Genomic DNA, 19095 nt, shown 5'->3' with positions numbered 1-19095 from the left:
CAATTTCTTCACAATAATTGAAGTTCTAATCAGTCAGCTTTGCAGAAGGTTCAATGTAAAGGCGCTGTTTCTGGAAATGTTCATTCGTAGACTGCTAACTCCTGATGCATAGGGACCAGGATGTGGATATTGGGGATGTGATTATCTTGTGAAGGCAGACCCCTCAGGGTTGGATCCTGTCTTTGCAGAAAACCACTTCCACTATGTAAATATCCTAGTTTTATATAAGTCTTTGTACGAATATGTGTCTTCAATCTTTTGGATAGATACCTATGAGTGAGATTACTAGGCCACAGTATAGATGATGTGTATTTAGCTGTATAGAAAATTATCAATGTCCTAGAGTGTATGGGAAATTTAGTTTCTCTTTATTTATTTTTTTTTGACTCTTCTGGTATCTCTGGAACTCCCTTAGGATATGTTCTTGAAGTTACACTAACATTTTTTTTTGCCTGCTTATGTTTTTTATAAGGTTAGAGTCTACATTTTTAGGCTTTCTTTTTTTGTCTGTGCTTGTGTGTACTTATGGACATGCATTTGCATGTGTGTGTGGGGGCTAGAGGTCAACATTGCATATCATCTTAGGTCACTGTCCAGTTTATTTTGTGAGATAGGATCTTTTCCTGAACTTGGAGCTCACTGTCTCTGCTAGACTAGCTGCCCAGCATGTCCCCAGAATCCTGCCTCTGCCTCTCCACAAATAGGATTACAGACTGGAGCCCCCTGGCCTGGCTTTTTTCCTGAGTGCTGGGGATCAAACTCAGGTCCTTGTGTGGCAAGCATCATACAGGCTGTGCTGCTATCTACCTCTCCCGCCCCAAATACTATCTTCTTGATGTAGTCCTTCATCTCCTCAAATATTCAAATTATGCAAAGAACATCTCTAAAGATGTAACTTCTGGGCAGCCTGATAGGAAGGATATAATAAACTAACAGGAATCAACTATTTATGCTCTCACTTCTTAGCAATTTTATTTTACTGTAACGTGCAGTTAAATATAATACAAATTCTTACTCGCTCTTGATGTCTTAAAATATTATTTGGCCCAGATTTATAGAATGTTCTCATGCGTGCATCCAGAGTCTTCTATAACGCAGATCATATCCTCTTTCTCTGTGCTGTCAGGGAAGGGAATTTACATTTCTGATTTGATTAAGGAAAAATTAGTCATGGACTCTTTCACAATGAATGTCTCTGGCCTACCTGAAGCCTGAGCAAGTAGAGTAGGTAGGGACAGTTGCTGCAGATTCTTCATGTGCTCCACAAATCCTGACTTAGGATGGCGATTAAGCCTCATCATTGTAGTCTTGCAGAAATTTACGTTCTTAGATGATTGTTTCTTTTCACATGAATAATTTAGTAGAAGATTGCAAAGTGTGTGTGTGTGTGTGTGTGTGTGTGTGTGTGTGTGTGTGTGTGTGTGATTTAAAAATGACCTTCAGAAGGGATAGTTTCTTTTCTTCTCCCTTCTTTCTAAAAAAAATTCACAATAACTTTTATAATTTATGTTTAATGAATTCAAGAATTAAAGGAAAAATTGAAAAAGACATTTGCTCATTCCATAGATGTTATGACTTATGCTCAATTTGTAATGTGCCATTAACTGGCAATGGTCATTTTTGCTATAAGCATATAGAGTAAGCTGGCTTCCATTATTTGTTAGGAGGTTAGATTTGAATAAAAACAAAATATAATTATCTGATGGCCAATCTACACTGTGTCCAAATTGCTTGAGTATTGAAATGATGATTGAGGTAGGATTGTGTATCATTCCCCACACAACAGTCATAACTCCTCCAGTCTTAATGATGGTCATTGGCCATGACTAGGGGGATGTGGAACAGCAGAGAAGTTCTGCTGGTGTGTGTTAATAGTTTGTTGAATGTGATAGTTAGTCTTGATTGGCGACTTGACAGGATTTACAGTCACCTAGGAGACAAACTGCTAGGCCTGTCTGTGAGAGTATTTCCAGAGAAGCTTATTCAGGGAACGCCCAACTTGGATATGGATGTGACCATCCCACGGGCTGGGAGGAGGATGTAGGTGGAGTACCATCATCCATCTCTCTCTGCTTCCTGATTGTGGATGCCATGTGACCAGCCACCTCATGTTCCTGTTGCAATGCTTTCTCTGCCATGATGAACTGTGTCCACTAAGACTGTAAGCCAATTGTCACATGTATTGTCAGAGCAATAAAAAAAGTAACTAAAGCATTGAGATATAACTAATAGATTGTAAAAACTCATCCATTTAAACTGTGCAATTCACTGGGCTCCAGTGTATATACAGATATATGCAGTGCCACCACGGTTAACTTCAGAACATTTACGTCATCTCAAAAAGAAACCTCAGACCCTTAGATAGCCAAATAATATCCCAGTCTTCTCATCCATGAATCTACTTTCTGTCTCCACAGATTTTTATGAATTGATAAAAATCTATTTTAGATATCCATGGACATGGAATCATATAGTATTTAAGTATTTAGTCTCTTTTGTTGCCTTTTTAAAGGTAACAGTATTTTGAAGGTTCAACTATTTTATATATACTTTATTCTTTTCTGTCTCTGAAGAACATTCCACTTTCCACTATCTCACATAACAATTTTGTTAACATTTATCAATGACAGAGTATTAGCCACTCTTCTTTTTTTTAAAAAAATATTTCATGTATATGGATGTCTTACCTGTATGTATGTTGGCATCATGTGTGTGCCTTGTACATCAAGCCAGAGGAGGGCATTAAACTCCCTGCTACTGGAGTTGTAGATGGTTGTGAGCCACCATGTAGGTGCTGGGAAATGAACCAGGATCCTCTGAAAGAGGCATCTGGTACTCTTAACCACTGAGCTATTTCTCCAGTCCCTTAGTTACCTTTCTACTGCTATGATAAAGACCATGACCAAAATCAACTTAGAGATGAAAGAGTTTATTTCACCTCACAGTTTAGAGGTCATCATTGATGGGAAGTCAGGGCAGGGCAGGAACTGGAGGCAGGAACCTGGAGACAGGAACCTGGAGGCAGGAACCTGGAGGCAGGAACCTCTAGGCAGGAACCTGGAGGCAGGAACTAGAACAGAACCATGGAGGAGTGCTATTTACTGGCTTTCTCCCCATGGCTTGCTCAGACTGCTTTCTTATTCAACCCAGGACCACCTTCCCTAGATGGCACTGCCCCAGTGGGTGAGGCCCTCTCCTATCAATCATTAATCAATAAAATACCTACAGATGTGCCTATAGGTCAATTTGATGGAAGCTTTTCTTTAGCTTTTGTCAAGTTGACAAAAAGCTAGCCAGCACAGTGGATGTTGGTACTGTTCCTACTTTGGGCTGTTGTGAATTGTGCTGCCATGCGCATTTGTGAAGGACTTTCTGTGACCTGTGTTGCCAGGGTATATGCCTAGGAGTAGAACTATGGGTCAAATGGAAGGTCTGTGCCTGTCAATGAAGAACAGTCACTCTAGGAGCAAAGACAAATATAAACCGGTCATTCATTTATGATAGACTCTGATTAGGGAAACTTTGCAGGTGTTTAAGCCCATCTTTTATTTCTAACTTTAAGTTTTGAAGAACTATGCCTTCTCCAGAGTCCCTTGAGGCTCCTCTTTGCCAGAAACCTCAGATGGACCGGCTGGCACCACATAGCGCTCAGTAAATTCTCATGCTGGTGCTGACACAGCACACTACTGTGGCAGCGAGGGTGCCACCAGCCTCAGCGAAGAAGAGATAGACCATATGCTAAGATGTGACCTCTGTAACTGTCCTTAAACCCACAGCGATGAGCAAGCAGGTGTTTAATAACTGCACTTTTCAATTTGTCACAGTTTGGGTTCTGGAAGAGAATCCTAGACCTACAGCCAGAAGATGGCAGATAGACTTGGGCCCTGGGAGCCAAAGAGTGACACAGTTAATTCTTGGTCTTTGGGATAGGCCATTCTCTCCACAGGTGGTCTGGAGCCAACTTCCTTCCCCTTCCCTCCCCTGCCCTCCTCTCCCCTGCCCTCTCCTCCCCTTCCCTCCCCTGCCCTCCTCTCCCCTGCCCTCTCCTCCCCTTCCCTTGCCTGCCCTCCTCCCCCCTCCCCTCCCCTCCCCTGCCCTTCCCTTCCCTCCCCTCCCCTTCTGTACTGATTTTTTGGTACGAATCACAGTACTTTCTCCCAAACCAGGCCTATCCTCCCTCCCTTCCTTTCCCTGCTTTTTCTATTTATGCTAGAGGAAGAAATGCTTTGTTAAACCAATGCAATGATCTCCAAACACCTATGCATATCAGAACCACAAGGATGTGATGGTGGCCAGGTCTGCCAACCACGTCTGACTTAGGAGGGGTTCGGTGGGGGCTGAGAACTTTTGTTTCTAACAAATTTATACACACACACCACATGCACACACACACACACACACACACACACACACACACACACATTTTTTTCACACACTGATTTCTTTTTGCTCAATGCAAGACTCTCAGTCTCCTCTCTGAGCAGATTACCAGTTCCCTTAGGTCTCAAACTTCTTTATATCCTCAGAATTTGGCAATATGCCTGACTGAGTAGACAGCTCACGAACATTTGTTGATTCTCTATTGTTACTGCCTAAATGTTTACTTTTATGTTTATGTGTTGAAATCTAATTCCTGATGGTATTTGGAGGTGGGGTTTTTAGGGTGGAGGCATTGTGAATGGGGACTAACTAAAGAAGGATGCCGAGGTAGCTCCCCTATCGTTTACTATGTGATGCTACAAGGAGAAGCTAGCAGCTTGTATCCTAGAAAAGGTCTTACCAGGCATGAAATCTGTTAGCACCCTGAGGCCAGACCTTAAACCTCCAGAATTCTAAGAAGAAAGTGTCAGCTGTGTGAACTGTTCAGTTTATGGCTGGTTGTACATAGCTTTAAGATGCAGAATTGCTCAGGGCTGGGGAGATACCTCAGTAGGTAAAGTGTACACTATGCAAGCGTGAGTTAAGAGCCCTGTCACCCATGCAAAATCTGGGTGCATCAGCCTATGCCTGTAATCCCAATTCTGGGTAGATGGAGAAGGAGGGACTCTGGGGTTTGCTGAAAGCTTGCCTAGCTGAGTCAGTGAGAGACCCTGTCTAAAAAAACAAGGGGGAGAGCAATTGAGGAAGATACCAGCATCAACTTCTGGCCTCTGCATGTACATACATACACATACCTGAGCACCTGCACATGCATGAGCATGTACACAGGCACATACACAGCCTCAGCAAATTTCATGGAGGTTGGAGCATGAAATTGGTCAGTGTTTCTAATGAATGATTCATAGTCCACTCTTTTTTCACATACTTGGAAGGCTGAGCTAATTATCTTTTGACTCATGGAAACTTGCCAATAAGAGATCCATCAAGTATAATATCACAAGGCATTTAGTGGCCTAGGAAGAGCAAATTACATAAAGAGAAAAGCACAGGTCCCCACTAGGGAGGGAGAGTGCACAGAGGGGACTGTCACCATCAAAGTTGAAAGCATTCTGCTCTCAGAAGAACATTCGGGAACCACAATGCTGGTTCACACCAGTTAGCCTTTGGTTCCTGCAGATGACACACTTCTGTTTCCGTGTGTCTCTTTTTCTGAAAGCTCAAAGTGTGGTTTATCCTGGGATCCATTTTTCAGCCCTGTGTGACTCCTTCATTGAACTCTGAAGGGCAGAGTTTCCTGATGAAGGATTTTAATCATATGTAACATAGTTAGAAGTTTTGTATTAAGGCCTCTAGAGACCCTCATATGCCATATTCCTTAAATACCATTCTTTCTGGTTAATTGCCCTGAAAAATAGAGCTAGTCATTCGATATCTCAGTCTGTCTGGGAAACTGTAACACAACACTGCAAATTGAGTGCCTTCAAGACAGCAAATAGTTATTGCACACAGTTCTGGAGGCTGGGAGTGACATCTAATTACTTCCCCAAAGCCCCATCTCCCAACCACTGTTTTGTTGGCAGTATTTTCAACTTATGAATTTGGGGGGAGGCAAACATTCAGTCCGTAAGGACATCCTGTACAAATTATAATTCATTTTTCTTCTAAGTTGGATGCCAACCCTCTAGATGCATCTTCTACCATAAGCAGAGTGATCACGAAGCACTCATCAGGACTGAGCTAGTTGAGGAGGCTCACTCCCAGCATCTGTGCTTTGGAAGCACTTAGCCGTGGTTCACAGGTGGTCAATCTATGACATGGTGGACATTGCCCACCTCACTTTGCCTGGATAAGCTGAATATAGCTTCCAAATCCTCAATGCAACGTCATAGTTTGTAGGTGGGAACCGAGACATGCATCAATCAGGCAAGTCTTGCCCCAATTATAATATCCAGTTGCTGGGTCCTCCCTGGAGACTCAGGGACATTTTCCTGACCCTTGGCAGAGGAATACCTTGTACTCATGGTCTACTTATGGTTTGTTCCTCACTGATATTTTGTGGGGATTCCATCTTTCCCTTTTAGCTCAGGGAATCTTATTTTCTCCAGTAGGATCTGGATGACACTAAAGCCCTTTGCCTGTTAACATTTTATCTATGACTGGTATCACTCCCCTTCTGTGGGCAGGGCTGAGGATGGAAGCCAGGGCCTTGTGTTTGCTAAGCTTGTGTCCTACCACTGAGCTACACTCCAGCCCATCTGATGCTGTGTGTGTTCCCATAAAATATCCCTCCTTTTTTTTGTTTGTTTGTTTTTTTCAAGACAGGATTTCTCTGTGTAGCTTTGCGCCTTTCCTGGAACTCACTCTGTAGTCCAGGCTGGCCTCGAACTCACAGAGATCCGCCTGCCTCTGCCTCCCAAGTGCTGGGATTAAAGGCATGCGCCAACGCCGCCCGCCCCTCCTTTTTGTTTACTACAGCTCTCTCCTCAGGTCACGATCACAGCTTAGCCACATAAGTGGGAAGTAAGGAAAGAAAAACATGAGTATAGGAAGAAAGTTACATCTGTTAATATTTCGAGAGCCTTGTCCCATGGCAAATATAAGTTCAACACAGGCAGGTACTATGTCTGCATGTTTCTTAAAACACCCACAGAATCTGGCAAGCAGATTTAATCAATATTCATTAGATAAAGACATGTATAATTAAGCACGTGGTTGTTAAGTAAGCAGCACTCTTGATAGAGAACCCCTGCAACATGCCTCCTTCTTAACAGGGTATGAGTAGTGCTTTTCATGGCTTGGGAAGGAGGCTGGAAGGTGCTGGAGTAATGTTGCCCTTGTCTATGAAGATTTGATTAATTCTTTCACATGTTTCCACACATGCATATCCATATGGATGCTCAGAGAAAATAATCCAAGACCACAAGACAGAAAACAGTAACAATAAAGAAAAGAGAAATGTCCTCCTCCCTCAGTGCCCCCACACAGGAATATGATGAGTGAGAGATAAGACACACCCAGTTCTCCACATACAGGAACTGAAATGGGTGATCCATAAACATGCACTGAACTCCAACATTCTTCAAAAAGTTATTAAAGAGAGCTATACTGTCTTCTGAACACAATGCCACTCTTGGCCATTAGCAATAGGCGAGGCTCATATGCATATCACCCTGTACGCACCCAATCTCTGCCAGCAATTGTCTTAGTCTTCTATTGTTGTGAAGAGACATTGTAACTATGGCAACTCTTATAAAAGGATGCATTTAATTGGGGCTGGCTTACAGTTTCAGAGGTCTAGTCCATTGACCCCATGGTGGGAAGCCTGGCAGAGCACTGGCAGACATGGTGCTGGAGAGGTAGCTGAGAGTTCCACATCTGGATCAGCAGGCAGCAGGAAGAGACAGAGACACTGGGCCTGGCTTGAGCTTTTCAAACCCAAAAGCCCACCCCCCAGTGACACACTTCCTCCCATAATGCCACGCCTACTCCAACAAGGTCACAACTCCTAATCCCTCTCAAGTAGCGTCATTCCCTAATAACCAAGCATTCAAACCTATGAGCCCAGTGGGGGCTGTTCTTATTCAAACCACTGCAGCAGTAGACTAGGTTTATTTTCCTAGTTGATCCCTCTGACTCTCAAAGGCTGTTGGAGGATGAGGTCTATCAGGAAGAGGCTGAAATTGGGAGGCCCTGAGAAGGATCCCACAGAGCATCGAGAAGAAAAGGGATGTAGCTTAAGATGGTCTCTTTTCATGGTCTCTTCTGTTGATTTTCTTTTTAAAGGAAGACTTCAGTAGAAATGTGTTTCCTAGACCCTCTCTCCAGTCTTTGTGGCAGCTGCAACAGATTGGCACCCCCAACTCCCATACCAACCTCCACTCTTCCCAGTCTAAGTGTGTAAAGCAGGCTGAGAAGCAGAAACAACTACAAGCCTTACAGCCCAAGGAGACCCTGACACAGTTCTGGATAAGGCAGCACAGACCCTGTGTCTCTTCCCCGCTTTCTCTTTTTGTGTACCTTGGTAGGGGAAGATGGCTGTAGCTGTTATTTTTGTGGCCCGGAGACAAAGGCCAAGAACCACCCTGTACACCTCTCTCCACCCTCAAGAGCTTGGTCCTGACATTGGTGGACCAGTAAATGGATGCTAGCCCAGCCCTGTTTTAAGACTTCTGGTCCCCTGGCAAAACACAAGTCCCTCTTGGTTTAAGGCTCTGAAATGAAGGGCTCTGTCACTTGCTGCCAAAACATTTCTTACCAACGGCTCATCTTCGAAAAATTTTCTCTTCTTTTAAAGGTAAGTGAACCAGCTATATTTAATAAATAGAAAAAAAATCCCATCAAGTACTAAAATAAGATTTTAAAACAGGAAATTGCAGGAGAGAGAGGAAAAGGCTTTGAAAAAGCACAAAATTATAGGACTTGAAGAGTTAGTGCATCTCTAAGTGTTTGTTATCCATTACAAATCAATATAGCATTGATGAAGAAAGGACAACTACTTGGCTGAGAGGAATGCGATGCAGAGCCCAGCCTTACAGAACTGTAAAACAGTTAAGACCCCAGGGCATCTCCGCAGAGAGACAGAGCAGAGCGGGTACCACAAGAGACCAGGCTACCTCTTCTATCTACAGCAGCGGTCCTTAACCTTCCTAATGCTGTGACCCTTTAATACAGTTTCTCAAATTGTGGTGACCCCCCACCTTAAAATTACTTTGTTGCTACTTTGTAACTGTAATTTTGCCACTGTTGTGAATCATAATGTAAGTATCTGGTATACAGTATATCTACTCTGTGAGCCTTGTGGGGTTGCGACCCACGGACTGAGAACCACCTTTCTACAGGCTCATGTTAGCTCCCTTTCAATGAGCTTTATTCAGCCTGAGAACAGTTTGATTCAGCAGATTGTGGAGATAGCTCAGTCAGTAACAGAGCTTGCTTTGTAAGCCTCAGGACCTGAGTTTGATCATCTAAATCCATGTTAAAAAATTGAGCAGGCGTGGTCACATGCACCTACCATCTCAGGGCTAGGGAGGTGGAGACAGGAGGATTCCTGGGACTCACTGGCCAGTGAACTCGATGCCAGTAAGAAACCCTGTCTCGAAAGACATGGTGGATAGCATCCAAGGAATGACACCTGAGGCTAGCCGTTGGCCTCCACATGCAGGAACATAACACGTGCATATAAATAAAACCAAAAATTTCCTAAAAATTAATCTCAGTGAATTAAAAGCAAATTCCATCCGATTCTTTCTGTATCAGGTGACATTTCTTGAATTCCAGGTCGCCTTGCTGATTCTCTTTACAATCCTGCAGTTGTAGGGAGATTTGTTTGCTGACAGATGAGCCTGTGGGTCAGGCCCTCCAGTTCCACCCGTCTACCCCAGAGTGTCATTCCCATAGTCTCCACTCCCTCCTTCTGTTCTAGGATGCATCTTCACTCATCTTCTCCCAGAGTCTCCTTCCCCTGACTGTGACCCATCAGAATCTCCAGCCGATTCCCTAGTTCACAGGGTCTCTTCTATCGACCACAGCTCAGGCCCTGTGGGCTCTGCCCAGACCAATCATCTGGGAGGACCACTCTGTCTTCAGGTCTTGGCACAGCTGAGTACACTCGGCCAAATGACCTCCCCTCAAGCAGGTTTTCCTGGCCACTGTTGCCAGACACTCTATTGCTTGATTCAGTTTTAAAGTTTCCTTCAGAACTTTATCAGTTATAATTTCTCATTCATTAACTCATTGAGTTTTTTTGAGGAAGTTTGGCCACATAGCCCAGGCTAGCCTAAAACTTGCTATATAGTCCCAAGTTAGCCTTAAACTTGCAATCCTCTGGCCTCCACATTCTGGGTGTTGGAATTCCAGGTTTGCCTCCACATCCATCAAGTTTGCCTACTCTCTTCTTGTTCATCTTCTTTTGAAGTCTAGGTCTAGGTCTCCATGAAAGGATGGGTCTTATATAAAGGATGACATTTGCCCTCAGTCTGTAAGAAAATCAACTTAGCTGGGGGAAAGATCTGTTACCAGGGTATCTCTGATGCTCTAGAATAATCCAGGACTTTCTATATAATTAACAGCATCCCCTCAATTCTTAAAGGTATAGTATGTCAAGATAGGTTAGATGGACACTTTGATGGTTAGTTGTAAATGTCAACTTGCTAAAGCCTAGGATCACCTGGGTAGAGAGTCTAGATAGGTTGGCCTGTGGACATGTCTATGGGGGATTGTGTTGACTGTTAATTGATGTAGGAAGACCCAGTCGATTGTGGGTGTCACCATTCCCTAGTCAGGGTTCCTGCATTATTTAAGATAGGAGAGAGCTAGATGAAAGAAAGCAGATAGCATGGGTACCTTTGTCTTTCTCTGGTCTTGACTGTGGACATGATGCTCTAAGTTCCTGCCTTGACTTCTCTACAATAATGTATGGTGACCTAGAATGGTAAGCCAAAGAAAGCCCTTCCTCCACCAAGCTGCTCTTGGTCATGGTATTTTATCACAGCAATGGAAGCGGAACAAGGTCAGTCACCTTGCCTGGGAGTCAGAAAAGCCTATGCACATGTGAAGACCTGCCCTTGAGGATGGTTTGGAGTCCATTGTGGTGGGATGGAAGTGGGGAACATGGTGGAGTTAGAGAGGCTGCACTCTGTTAGTTATGACATGCCTTGTGAGTCCTGCTGAGGCAGGAATTAGCTCCCTATAGGCAGTAAGGACAAGAGCCCATGGTAACAAGTCAATCACGTCACTAGGGAACAAAGAGAATATAGTTTTATTAATAGCCAGCAAAACAAGACAAGGTTGGGAGCCAGCAACATGTGCCAAGGCCAGCAGCAAACAAAACGAGTGAAAAAATGGACAGGGTGGAGCTTCAGTGCACAGCACTGCCCCCGAATTGGGCAAACAGTGCAGAATCATCTCCCCTGTTGGGCCAGAGGGCCATGCACAGTGTCAAACCCCCCCCCCCCATTGGCTTGGCCTGACGTGCACCCAGAAAATGAACAGGTCTCAACAGAAATTACTTCTTCATTGAACTGTCCAGTGGTAGCTCTCCCTTAGGACCTGTCCCACCCTTTGGGGACTTTCTCAGTTTTTCTTAATTTTCCGTAATAAATGTGCCTTTGCTTTGACATGCCCATGTTCATGCTCCACGTTCCTTACATAAGCCAGACAACTGACTTGGAAGACATTAGCTCAGAGCATGTTTCAGGTGACCACTGATTGTCCGGCCCCTGAGGCCCCTGGACTGAGCCCATCTGGGCTAAGAGGGGTCCCTTACATCATTCTAAAACGTCTATGTTGATGCCCAGCAGAACTGTGAGCAGGATTAGTTCCTATCTTGCATGTTTGTATAAAACTTCTTCGTGAGGGTTGGGAACTAGGATTTCCTGGTTGGGAGTATTTGTGTCTTAAAAATAATAACTGTGTAAGCTTAAATTTGTATCAACTAACGTTAACATTTAAAATGTCAATGTCTCTGTTTTGATGACTATTGTATGACTTGCCCTGGGGAGACATGAACAACCGTCTAATTGCCTCAGGTAGGCTACCCTGACAGATTAAAAACAATGGTTCCACTCAAGTGCAGCTTAGTGGACCCATGAGTCCTAGCCAAGGGTCTCAAAGCCATTTCCTGACTGGGGCTCTGCTCAGGTTCACCTCTGACCTGGTTTTGAGGTGAAAGGTTGTCTCCTGGCCTTGTTATCTCCCCCAGACTATCTTGATCTCTGCAGATTTGAGTGGGCTCAATGTACCATGTTTTCTTTCCTTTCTTCTCTTAGAAAGACATCAAATTCCATTTTGCCCCATTCTGCATAGATAACTTAAACCTATTCCCTTATTAAAAACTTGAGAAGACCCGGACGCAGAAAACTTATCTTCACAGGGTGACACATTTGGTCTTGAAAGAGGCAAGAGTCCTCGCTTTCTAAACCATACTTCAGGGCTCCTATTTCCACTAAGCCATTTCTGTCTTATTGATTTTTTTTCTGCTGTTTTCAAATCCTAAGTCACTTTCTCTCTAATATCTTTGGCCCCTTTCCATACTGCCTGGCTGAAATAGGCTCAGATATGCTGGGCCCTCTATTATTTCCCTAGCAGTGATTTTCAGGGGTGGAACGCAAACCACCCATTAGATCCGTAGCTGTTTTGGAAAGCCCTATCACTCTTCCCTGTCATAAGTGAGAATCAAGAGCCCATGCTATTCACGTTGGTTGCTCTAGAATGTGCTTGATTGCCTCTCTATGGTCCAATAACTCTCGGGGATGCTTAAGGTAACCTTAGAGTTTGATGCATGCTTCTTCATCAGTGGTTCCCTCTGGACTCTTACCCGGCTCCCATCTTGTGTTTCTGGATCTATTTCATCTTAAGTATCTGTCATGTGATCAGTCACCAGCCTCTCTGGTGAGGGCATCTGTGGGTGGTATGAGATGGTCTCCTTCTGCCCCAAACAAGGAGTAAGCAGCCCTTCTTCCTTCAGAGTTGGGTGCCCTTGGCTTGGGAGCAGCTCTCCTAGCTGTCTCCCAGCAGTCCCAGGGTCAGCTGTGGAAAGCGTGGGACTCCTGGGTACCCTATGTTCTTTCTCTCCTTACTGGGCATCAAGTAACAGTGTGCGCTGTCACCTTCCAGACGTACCATGTGATTTGTTAAAGATGAGTGAGAAGAATTTAGAACATCCTCCTCTATCTCAAATGTGCTCAAGTTCAATCCAGTCCCCGTGTCTCCGTGTTCTTAAAACAGTCTATACTGGCTGCCTGAAACTAAATATGGGCTGTATTTCTTTACATCCCCACAGTAATTCTCCAATTGTCTCACCTCCCCTTGATCAAAGACCCATTTTTTCCTCATTTTCGTGTGTGTGTGTGTGTGTGTTTTAAATAAACTCTATTTGTTATCTTATTTTTTTTTATAAAGTGGCTGCCACTGTTCCAGGCATCCCATTCTCATACACTTATCTGTTTTTTTAGGGAGCTAGACTAAATATGTTTATTCTCTCTTATATAAACATAATGTAGGATATATTTGTATCTCCTACATTCAGAGTGGGTCTTCCTTCCTTCCCTCCTTAGGTAAATCTTTAAGGAAACAACCTCTCAGACATACCCAAAGGTGTATCCCTGAGAGAGATTCCAAACCCAGGCAAGTTACCAGTGAAGTTTAACTATAACTTTGCTGAAAAACATTTGCTTCACTATTAAATGAATTCCAGGGCTCACCTTAGAGATAAAGCGTGCCAGCAAGGGGGTTTTCCATATTAGTTTAATTGAGATGGAAAGATTACCCTCAACTGGGGCATCCCATTCCATGGATCAGGGTCCTTTACTGTATAAAAAGGTAACTGTCAGACGTATCCATCTCCGCCTCTTGACTGTCATGATGCCACCAGCTGCTTTAAGTCCTGACACTGTGTCCTCCCCACTATGATGAAATGAGCCCTTGAATTACGAGCCACAAAACAAACATTTCTTCCCTTAAGTTGCTTCTTGTTGGGGACTTGGTCACAGCTGTGAGGTAAGTAACTATTAGATCCTCTTTCTGGCTGTCATGCAGCCTCTCCTTATGCCCTGTAGCTCCTTACCGAGTCTTTCTTATTTTATTATTATTTCCTTTTTTGCATTTCTGAGAAAATTTTATTGGCCTTTTGGATAAAATTTATTTGCCAAGAAGGATGATCCCATTACACTTCTGCTGGAACCAGCGCATGGCTTCCTCTTTGCTGACTGTGTTTGGCCCCAATGTCCTGCGCTTCTTGTCTGTGGTGCTGAAACCTGGCCTACCCAGCACACATAGAAGTCCAGGGCGTAGATCCCAATGCTTGGGTGATGCCCAGATCAATGTGTTCTTGAATCCCAAAGCCAAAGTTTCTGGTATCTGAGAAGTTATTTTTCTGTAACTCATACTTCCGCACCTTCAGGCTTTTCTCCAGAATCTCTTCTCTTGGCTCCCCGGACAGTGCAGTGAACAGCAATCTTCTCATTTCTCCGGATGCCAAAGGACCTGACGGTGTATCTAGCTTTGGAAAATACAGGTGTCTGGCCTGTGAGCTGCTCCAACACCTTGGCTGCCCGGGTCAGTCTGTCTCCGCTCTCCCCAACACAGATATTGAGGCAGAACTTGCGGATGGGAAGTTCCTGCATGAGGTTTTCCTTTTCACCTTGATCTTGCTGAACCCCTTCCTAGAATGGGAGGTGACATGATGGCGTCTTTTTATTTTAATTGTAAAGACTACCTTTATTTACCTATTTGTGTGTATGTGTCTCTGTCTGTCTGTCCATCTGTCTGTCTAGGTCAGAGGACAACTTGTGGGAGTTAGTTCTCTCTTTCCATCTCGTGGGTCTTAGGGATAGAACTCAGGTCCTCAGACTTGGCAGCCAGAGCCATCTCAGGGTCCCATCGCTGTGTCATTTATCTTGGTCACGCCTTCTCTCTCCTTATTTACTTTTCCCTCATCCTTTCTGAGCTGCCATCCACAGCATTTCCAGTTATAACTCATCTCCATTCTCTCTCCATTGCTACTGCACCCACAGCGCTTCCTTAGGCTGTTTAGTAGCCAGTGTGTTCGCAGTGTTCCACTCCTTTGTGCATCTTTGCTTGCGTCACAGCCTGTAGGGAAGGCGTGGATGCTGCCCAGAAGCTGCTCACTCAGATCTTTATCTAGGAACTTATGAAGACATTACTAAATGGCTACAGCATAATTTTCTACCAAGGTGCCTCAGGATATTACTCATTTGTTATTATAACTGCTCCAGGCAGGATGACTAGTCAATTGAACGGCATCTGATTCCTTCTCTAGCTGATTCTGTGACCTTGTTCTTAATCAAAGCTTAGTGCTCTGCTCACTTGCAGGGACTTTCACACGTGGGTTGCAAAGGTGGATCCCGCCCAGGACTCCTTTCATTCAGGAGAGACTGGGAAGGCAGAGCCTAGGAGGGCTGTGGTGCTCTGTTGTTGCAGCATGTGGAGAGATGGACCACACAAGAGGAAGCTGCTAGGGAGATCAATGCACTCTTGCCAAAGTGAGGCAGGCTGTCACACCTATTTTCATTTCTTCTCAAGAATCCCACCGGGAGACCTTGTTATTTCTGTGGTTTAGAATTGAAGACAGGCAAAAGGCTGTATCAACTATGTGGAAGGGCATGCTCTGGAGTCTCGGGTCAAGAGGAGGAAAGAGAATGTTTCCACATGTCACAACCCATTTCATGACTGTGGGGGAAGTGCTCATCAGACATGGCTGAAGTCTCTCCCCTGGGAATAGCAGGTGTCTCCAACAAATAGCCATGTCAAGCCACATAGATGTTCCAAAGTCCATGAGGGAAATGATGGAGACCCTAAGTTTCCTCTGAACATAAGGTTAGTGTCAGCTGTTAATTTCTCTGCTAACATTCTTGTGCCATACTATCCAATGCAATAGCCATCAATCACATGAAGCTAGTCAACCTGAAACTAAATTATATGAAAATGAATTAAAATGAAATGAAATTCAAAATTTAGTTCTTCAGTCATGTTAGCCACATTTCAAGTGCTCTGCCAGCTTATATGGCTAGTGGCTGCCCTATTGTATGTATAGTGAAACTCTACAGTAGAGTTGTGTCTGAGCCAAGGTGTTTCAGGCATTGTTGGTATTGCATGTTTGTTGTATGTTTAGGACTAAGGCTGCAGAGCCACCTAGGTGTAACATGGTTCTGAGTGGTACAGATTGGTTGCCTATTAGATTTTGAATCAACTCTTTGGTCATTGTGTACCAACTATGTGGCAACTCCCAAGTTCAGCTATGTGACCCCCAATTTGGTCATTGCAGTCCACAGATTAAGAGGTTGTCATTCACATCATACAACTTAGATATTTCTCTCAACCAAATAAATGCTTTTTTCCTTAAGGCCTTTTGTTTAATGTGCCATCTGAAGAAAACATCAAGGGACTATTTATCTGTTATAGTTGGAGGCTGGCATGGTAAGCAAGAGTCTGTTATTTATTTCTATTGTTTCTTTATGGTGGCTAGTATCGTTCCCTGATCCATATGAGTTATTTTTGTATGCCTTTGCGTGGTTGTGTGAATTTAGATTGCCTCAATATGGAAGAGGTAGAGAACTCAATCATTCGAGAAAGGGACAATTGGGAAATGATGCACTGTAAGACTCCTAACTGTTCTGTGACATTTTTTTTTTTTTTTTTTTTTTTTTTTTTTTTTTTTTTGGTTTTTCGAGACAGGGTTTCTCTGTGTAGCTTTGCGCCTTTCCTGGAACTCGCTTTGGAGACCAGGCTGGCCTCGAACTCACAGAGATCCGCCTGGCTCTGCCTCCCGAGTGCTGGGATTAAAGGCGTGCGCCACCACCGCCCGGCAGTTCTGTGACATTTTTTGCTCCTACCTCTTTTCCTACCTTAAATCAGAGCTTGTGTGCACCAAAAATAGGCCACATAGTTCGGTGCGGCTAAAGCTTGCACAAGATTTTGAGTGAGGTTCATTTGAAATGACTTAACATAGATTATGGTGGCTAGCCAATGAAAGTTTGTTCTCCATTTCAACTGGAAGCTATGTGTTTGCCTCATAGGAATATGGAAAGATGAGATTCATTTTAAAAAGTGCTAAATAGCAGGAAACAGGAATAAACAGAAATAAAATATATTGTGGCATGTGAAAAAAGCTGTCATCTTTATTTGTTATCCTGGGCTGCTTCACAGATTAGGATCAGCCCTTGTGATTTTTTACTAAATCCCCTTTGGGAACACAGTCTGCCATGACTATCATTGACACTGTCTCCTTCCCCACACCATCCAGAGGTTAAAATCAAGAGAATAATGAGTCCAAATACTGTCTCCCAGCTTCACCTCATCATGATAGTCCTTTTCAGTGATGGCTGAGGTGGGATGGCTCATCACATGACTGTGTTGACCAAAAGTCACCTAACATGGCATCTTTCAGCTTCTTCCCAGAAAAGAAGAGTTTGGCCCTTGGCTCTCTCTAAGGGTTAAGAAAAGCTCCCAAAACAGTGCTAAGATTTTTCACTTGAGATTCAAGACTAATTCATTTTTCTCCTCTATGGCTTTAAACTTTAAAAATGGAAATGTAATTTATGTACGGTGAAATGCACATATTTTTAGTATATGCTTTGATGAGTTTTGACAAACACATATATCGTATAACCCACTATCAAGCAATAGGAGATTTGTGTCTCCTTAGGAGGTTCACGCCAGCCTTCCTCAGCCCGCCCTTATTCCTCCACACATGAGGACAGATCACTACAGCTTGTCTTGGATTTTATAGCAATGCAGTCAAACAGCATATATCCTTTTGTATCAGGCATTCCTCATTTCCTATGAATTTTAATTAAACATTAAAACATTGGAAAAAATATTGGTATAGAGGCTAATTTAAAAAAATCTAAAGAGAATGATTTGGTCTTTTGGAAATAGCTTCATAATTTCTGACTGCGTGACCACATGGGTTTTGACAGGTTAGTTACACTCTCTGAGCTTCAATTACCACTTTAAAAAGACTGTTGCAAGATCACCTTGCAACATTTTTGCTAGGATAATGTAAAATAACCATCATTTGCGGAGTGCTAGAATATTGTCCATTCCTCCTTCTTTTACATGAGTGTGTTTTACAGCAGGAACTAACAAGTCATTTGGGCCAATTGTGTGGCCATATGTTAACACATCTATTCATTATAATCAGTGTATATGGATGCCAGTTGCTAAGTAGGCTGAGTCAAAATTATTCTCTTATACAGTCATGTGTGTGTGTGTGTGTGTGTGTGTGTGAGAGAGAGAGAGAGAGAGAGAGAGAGAGAGAGAGAGAGAGAGAGAGCGCACCCACTGAAATTTTACTGCATCTCCTATGAAAAATAGCTTCCATTATCTTTTACAGTTCAGGAAACAGAAACATAATGTGGACTTTTAAAGATCAGACCCATGGCACTAAAGAGTTCACTTCTAGTGGGGTAATACTATGTCCCCAGACAAGGGGGAGTCTGGGACCCTCTAGTCTTGTGACTGCTCTGCACCCAGGAGAGTTTTCAGAGCAACTTGAGACCTAAGTTGAACAGATGTGTGCCTTCACTGAAGCGGGCCATATGCCTTCTGTCTCCTGTCCAGGTGGTGCTCGGCTGCAGCCTGAGTCCTTTCTTTATTGATTCATTTGTGAACAGGCTGTGCTGTTCTAGCCACTTATGGGACTCCCATAAGGCAGAAAGTATTCTGGGCACTGGAAAGTCAGCAGTATGTAAAATGGGAGAGAGAGAGAGAGAGAGAGAGAGAGAGAGAGAGAGAGAGAGAGAGAGAGAGGAGACAGGGGACACATCTCATCTCTACCCTGATGGAACGCACATTCTGACTCAGGAAGATGGACAGCAAGTTCATTTACTTATTTAATATTCTGGTCAGCAAGTACTTTGGAGAAAAATAAAACAGAGAAGAGAAACATAGGTTTCTAGAACATGGTATTTGTCTTTCTCAACTTATAGAACTCATAAATGAAGGAGGAGAGGAATGAACTACACAGACCTGGGACAAGCTGGGACAGAAAGGCTCTAGCCAGAGCGAGCAGGAGTTCAGAAGCAGTGGGGCAGTAGGGCGCTTGGGTATTTTCCAGGAACAGTTGGGAAGCCAGTGAGCTTGGAGCAGGCTGAGCCAGAAGAGAGGGATAGATAGGAGCCATAGTGAACCAATCATGAATTCTGTACCAACCTAAGGGGTTTGGATTTTATTGTGAATGACGTCCAAAGCTTCTGG

The 19095-nt window shown here is 43.6% G+C and overlaps 1 long non-coding RNA gene and 1 pseudogene across 1 annotated transcript in view; one reads left to right on the top strand and one right to left on the bottom strand.

Annotated features, from left to right (window-relative positions):
- Positions 1-19095, top strand: part of LOC128097910 (uncharacterized) — a 119879-nt gene that overhangs the window by 42948 nt on the left and 57836 nt on the right. The window lies entirely within an intron of this gene.
- On the bottom strand, positions 13978-14528 carry LOC128097902 (60S ribosomal protein L11-like; annotated as a pseudogene).

This window comes from Peromyscus californicus, unplaced genomic scaffold, assembly GCF_007827085.1.
Source record: "Peromyscus californicus insignis strain IS unplaced genomic scaffold, ASM782708v3 Scaffold_11__1_contigs__length_118956290, whole genome shotgun sequence".
Lineage (NCBI taxonomy): Eukaryota > Metazoa > Chordata > Mammalia > Rodentia > Cricetidae > Peromyscus > Peromyscus californicus.
Note: the sequence above shows the minus strand (reverse complement) of the source record. Positions and strands in the feature narration are given on the sequence as shown.